The sequence below is a fragment of the Ictalurus furcatus genome, chromosome 19 (genome assembly GCF_023375685.1).
Source record: "Ictalurus furcatus strain D&B chromosome 19, Billie_1.0, whole genome shotgun sequence".
In the NCBI taxonomy this organism is placed as follows: domain Eukaryota; kingdom Metazoa; phylum Chordata; class Actinopteri; order Siluriformes; family Ictaluridae; genus Ictalurus; species Ictalurus furcatus.
The window spans coordinates 4,661,362-4,667,430 of NC_071273.1; positions in this window are offsets into that span (position 1 = coordinate 4,661,362).

Genomic DNA, 6,069 nt, shown 5'->3' on the forward strand with positions numbered 1-6,069 from the left:
TGCTGACTGCTAAATAAACCTGCTTCCTCTGAATCCAGTTTCCTGAGTTCTGCTATGTTATTTCTCTAAAAATACAAGTCAGACAGCTTAATTAAATTCATAGGTTAAATTTGTGAGCTGACAGGCCCAGTGCAGGTTGAAGAAGCCAAAAAATCCTGCACATGCAAGAAAACTCAGTAACACTACATCAATGCAGTTGATAGTATTACAGTGAAACTGCCTCTGTCTAATACATAATGTCATCTTAGTGACAATTGTCTTAGTGACTTCACATTTTGTAAATGTTTCAATAAGTATTTTTCAAGTAACAGATTTTTGTATTTTTTGTTCCAGTGGCAGACAAAGTTATTTTGTTTAAATTGTGAATGAGCATCATTGGATGTTGATGGTGACAGCAAGAGTGTCACGAAATGGAGGCTGTGACTGAAGCAAGTGCAGGTTTGGCAGATTTAATATCAACATAGTCCAAGGGTAAGGCAGAAATCCATAGTCAATAAACAGGCAGAGGTCAGGTCATCAGGCAAACTAGGCAGGGCAGAGAATCAAAGTCAAAGGGGTAAATAAAGGTCAAAACTCAGAATGGTAAAACACGATAACAAGGCTTGGACAACGACAGAGACTAGACAGCTGAACGTTTACTTCGCAAAGTTCAAACGTTCACAAGGTCTCTTTATAAGCTGTGTTGCGATTGTGTGTGAGATTGGGTGCAGGTGTGTGTGTTTAGAACTCCGGAGAAGGTGAGAGTGTACGGGAAGTGTAGTCCTCTTCGGCCATGTTTGTAGTTTGTGGTACCTCCTGGGAAATGTAGTTGCTGGTTTGCTGTGATACTCTTGCTACTTCAAGCTGTGTATCTATAGTGATGTATACATTCCACATAATTAGATATTTACTAATTCAATTTGGCCATGCATACATGCTCTCATTTATTATTAAGAAGGTCTACACAATACCCCACATTGTAGAATTTCACTATTATCCTTCTGTGTAATGTATTTTGTGTTTCCATGTCAACAATAAAAAGGTTATGTACCCACATAAGAAAACAACAGTTTTCTTGGATCCACTAGGGGAAACTGATGGAAAGATTAAGATGTGCCCGGAGTCTACAGGTTAAATTTGACTTTAAAATGTATTTGTACTTCTGTCCTTTGAGTTGTTAAATGATGATGTGCAACAGCTTTCACATATGTAGTATTCACATTCTTTACAGTATTCATGAGATAAAAAAGGTGCAAAGTTTCTCCCTCATAGATGTCAGTAAGATCATCATCCAGACCTTAAAAGTGATTGTGAAATGTCGTTACCTAAACATTTTTTTCAAACAAAAGTCAGTAACAATTAGAGTGAAGATCTGCTTTTATTCATCCTGATGGAGGTTTTATTAAATGTACTAATACTATACATATACTATATCTAATACTTTAAATTTGATGCTTGACTTGTTTGTAATCAATTAGAAAAAAAAATAAAAATCATAGACCATGCATTCCTCACGCCATTCTGCTAATCAAAGTTCTCTACAGTTTGCAGAGAGAATTTTACAGGGGGAGGCGATAAATCTTGACACTTCACAAATGGTAGTGGACAAGTTGAGGCTGGACATAGTCACTTCCTTCCTCAGAGAATCTTGTGTTTTTCCTTTTTGCTCAGCATTGTCAATCACGTCATGTTGTTGGTTCTATGCGTGTGTTCTAAGCTTGCCTAGTCCTCACCCTCCTGCTAAACTATTGCTAAGCAATACTATAACACAGTGTGTGGATTATACATTGACTTTCAGGGGGTCAGCATTTTCAGTTTGCCCAGATTAACTAGTTCGTGTAATGCAGTTGGGTACCGTGTGATTCACGTCTGTATGGAACACACATGACTAACATTAGGCATTCTCAAATGCTTTGCCTAGACAGAAAGTCACTTCAGAGGAGGGCATTCATTGCTGAGGAAAACTATGGGATCAGAATTGTGGTGTCCATACTTCATTCTTTCTAGGGTGTGACAAAATGTCTAGTGACTTGCTCTCCAGTGACATTCACTTTTGAAAACTAGACCATGCAGGTAGAAAACAAGGGCAAAACAACCTAAATGTTTAGAGTACAAAAAGAAAAAACATCAGAAGATTTAATTTAAGCATGAGGTTAGAGAAAGTAGCCAATGGTCGTCTTTTAATAGGTAATTGTGTGCATTTCCTTTGTGTATTGCAAGCTGAAATTACAGATTTAGATGAACTTTACTTACAGGTTCATCTGTGCTATATTGTGCCCCATTTAATTGAGCAAAATGAGGTTGAAGAAGAATTCCAGCCCAGCAAGCCCAGAAGTGCACAACAGACACAACATTGTAAGTACACATATAAAACAAATGAAGTTGGAATAATCAAGGAAAGCCAAAATGCATGTTGTCTATACATATTTTCTTTAAATGCTCATTTTGATTTACAGTTCAAGAGGAAAGTGAATCATCACAAGGCGACATCATTATTATGTCACTGTCATTGCATTCATTGTGAAATATGAGGTTAAACAGTGGGAATAAATGATTCAGAACAGAACCATTTTGCATCTGTTTCTAATTGATATCAAAAACTTCTTTCTGGCTCTATTGCTTTTGGCCCTGAAGATGAGATGTACAGTTTGAGAGCAAAGAAATCAAATAAATGCTCAAGATCAACAGCATCTGAGGGTATAGAGTGTTAAGTGTTAACTGTTGAATATTTGATTATTTGAAAGTTATATGATAATCCAAAGAGTACAGAGAAGCCCCTTTCTATGTTGAACAAAAATGACCAAATTTAGGAAGGCCTGCACATTTAGAAATGTCAACAATAAACAACAACAAAAAGTCCCTGGGTAATGTTTTGTTTTTTGATTTTTCAGCTGAGGAGCCTGATGAAGGTAAGGTCACTATGATTTACTTTCAATGTGACAACACTGAAGAAATGACACTTTGCTACAATGTAAAGTAGTGAGTGTACAGCTTGTGTAACAGTGTAAATTTGCTGTCCCCTCAAAATAACTCAACACACAGCCATTACTGTCTAAACCGCTGGCAACAAAAGTGAGTACACCCCTAAGGGAAAATGTGTAGTACATTATAGAGTAGTGCATATTTCTTTCAAATAAAAATCATTTTTAAAGTCAGTAACTGTTTAACTTAGTAAAAAATCTCTGAATTTCATTGCTGTAATTAGAAATGTCATTGATGTTTCAAAACAAATTCTGGACAGAAATCTACAAGTTATGAAATTTGAGAGTTTGGAGAGGAGAATCATGCTGAAACTAGAACAAATCCAGGACAACATCACAGCAGCGGTCGGAACAATGCAGCAGTCAATGAGCCAGCCAAGCACACCTGTCTCTGATCTTATAGAGGTGCTAGAGGTGCCTTGTAAGACTGTGGAGGAATTAAAAGAGCTGTGCGATAAGCTGAAAGATGCTGACTTTCGAAAGAAGATGGTATGTGCCACGACACAAGCAACATTACTAGTCATTGTTAACCTGAAATCATTTTAAAACAATTTACTCTTGTGATTAATTGCTGATTGTTGTTTGTAGATTCGTTATCTGTGTCTTCAGAGTGGAGGCAGCTTGGGAGATGGAATTAGGAGGATGCTGAAAAAATTGGAGATAACTCCTTATGGAAACATTACAGTTACAAAGGGAGAAAGGGAAAACGTAAATTTCACTGATTTCCTAATCAATGATGCCATAATATGTACGTTTCAAAACTTGTCACTGATGACTAATAATGTGTCTGTGTCAATCCCCAAGATTCAAAAATTATTTGGAATGCAGAAAGGTTGTGTTAGATTTCCACTCATCTCAGGAATCTCGGCTTTATGTCTCCAGATCTCAGTCATGCTTTCTTTAGCCTATTCTACAACTCTTCAATTATTTACTTCTATTAACTTTTACTTCTGTGCTGCTATGAGCTAGAAAGTGTGGTTTTCCTCAGAGCGTTTCAGATATCTGGGGAGCCTAAGTGAACACACACTGACACATGCATGCTCACAGTGACGTCCGATTTATTCACTCAGAACAGGAATATTATACATATTGATAAGAAGCAGTGTGTGGACGGTTTCTACTGGTCCAAGTGTCAGACAGATTTAACCAAAACACACAGCACATAGTCATGATACAGAATGAGTCCTGTGTCGTGTTGAAATGAAAATACATGTGTATTTCCAGGATTACAATTCTTATTCAAAGAGGTAATTAAATGAATACAAGGTAATTAAATGAATACATTCATCATAGGTATTTGATAGCAGTTCATAATATAAGAGAGTACATGATATAAGAGAATTTCCTTTCAGGTTATAAATAAGAATGTACATTGTAAATGTAAAAGTTGTTAGTTCTCAGTATGTAAATATTCATACCATGGTCTATTATGAAAACAAGAGTAATGTTGATGCATTTTTGAATAGAACTTTAGTCTGAGTTCTAGTTTAAATAACTGTGATCTCTGTATTGACTCAAGGTGCCTGCAGTAAGTCATACTCACACCAAAATCCCAGAGTGTGGAGGAAATGATTGCTGTTACCATAAAACATGCCCCATATCATGCAAAAACAGCAAAGCAGGCAAGTGCATTATTCTAGCAGTTATAAACAATCAGCAAAAAAAAAAAACATTTATTATTCTCACACTGATGGATGGACGAACAGAGTTAGACAGACAGATAGATAGATATACAACAGAGTATAATTTGTACCTGTCTGTCAGCATTATAGCTTTGGGTCACACACTTTGATCCGGATGATCAAACGCATAATGGATTTCCAAATATCGAGCGTAATTAACAAAAAGCTTCTTTAGCTTTACGCTTTATGTAACAACTCTCCAAATTGATGCTGCGGGCAATAATATCAGAACAATATCAAAGTACATAAAATAACAATATAATTCAATTTACATACTTGATGTCACAGTAAAACATGAATAGAGGGCATTTTTATGATCTCTGATCTGTGACTGAGATGCCCGTGTGACGATCCTGGAAACGACACTAGATTATGAGCTCATACTCAAGTCATTTTTTATTTTTTAAGCTTACGTGGCTTCGTCTCTAAAGAGATCGAGCAATAGCTGTATTTTAGTGTTTGCGTTTACACTACACACACTGCATAAGTGGGTGACACCATTGTTTTAACTTAAAACACGTAGCTAGCAGAACATTTTACATATATAGGCTATAAATTTGGTTGGTGAGGGAGAAAGGGTCAAGTGAACTGATTTGGAACAATCATCACCCACCTAACCAGTTGATCCGGATGAAAAGCGTAAATGCGCGCGCAATTGGGTGCCAAAAGTCACGCATAATTAACAAAGAGTTTTTTTAAGCTGCAGACAATATCACAACAACATCAAAGATCCTAATAAAAACAATCAATATATGTCATGAGATAACTTACATTACTTGACGTCACAGTAAAACAAGAATAGAGGGTATTTTTTCCTGCTGTGAGTACATGATCTCTAAGCTGTGCCTGAGATGAGTGTGTGACAAAGTCGCCATGCAAACGAAGTTACTTTATGAGTTACATTATGAGCTCATGTGTAGAGATCGAGCAGTATGATGTTTGCATTTACACATATGCACAATGAGTAACAACTATCCAAATTCACCCACTTTAACGTTTGAGTAAAAGTTCACACCAATAATGATGACATAAACAGGTACAAATGAAAATATTAGGTTCAAAAGAGACTTGGGTGAATGCCTTTCAGTTTTAACAGAATTTTGTCTCCCTCACCTGTAAAGAGATTGCTATGCAACATTTTAGACATATCAAATCATAACACTACTGAATGTGTTCATTTCGTTGTTTTAGGTTAGAAGCCACGAGAAGAATTGCCATCAGAATAACCCCGGCCACAGCTGACAACCAGACGCACACACACACACACACACACACGCACACACACACACACACACGGAAAGAGCACAGCACCTTTACAATTGCTCAATTAAAATAAATGTACTTTGTTCATTTATTTATTTCACTGACTGGGTTCAGCTTGTGTTCATGTGTTTTTTCACCTGCTGTTCCTAATAATCCCTCAGGTG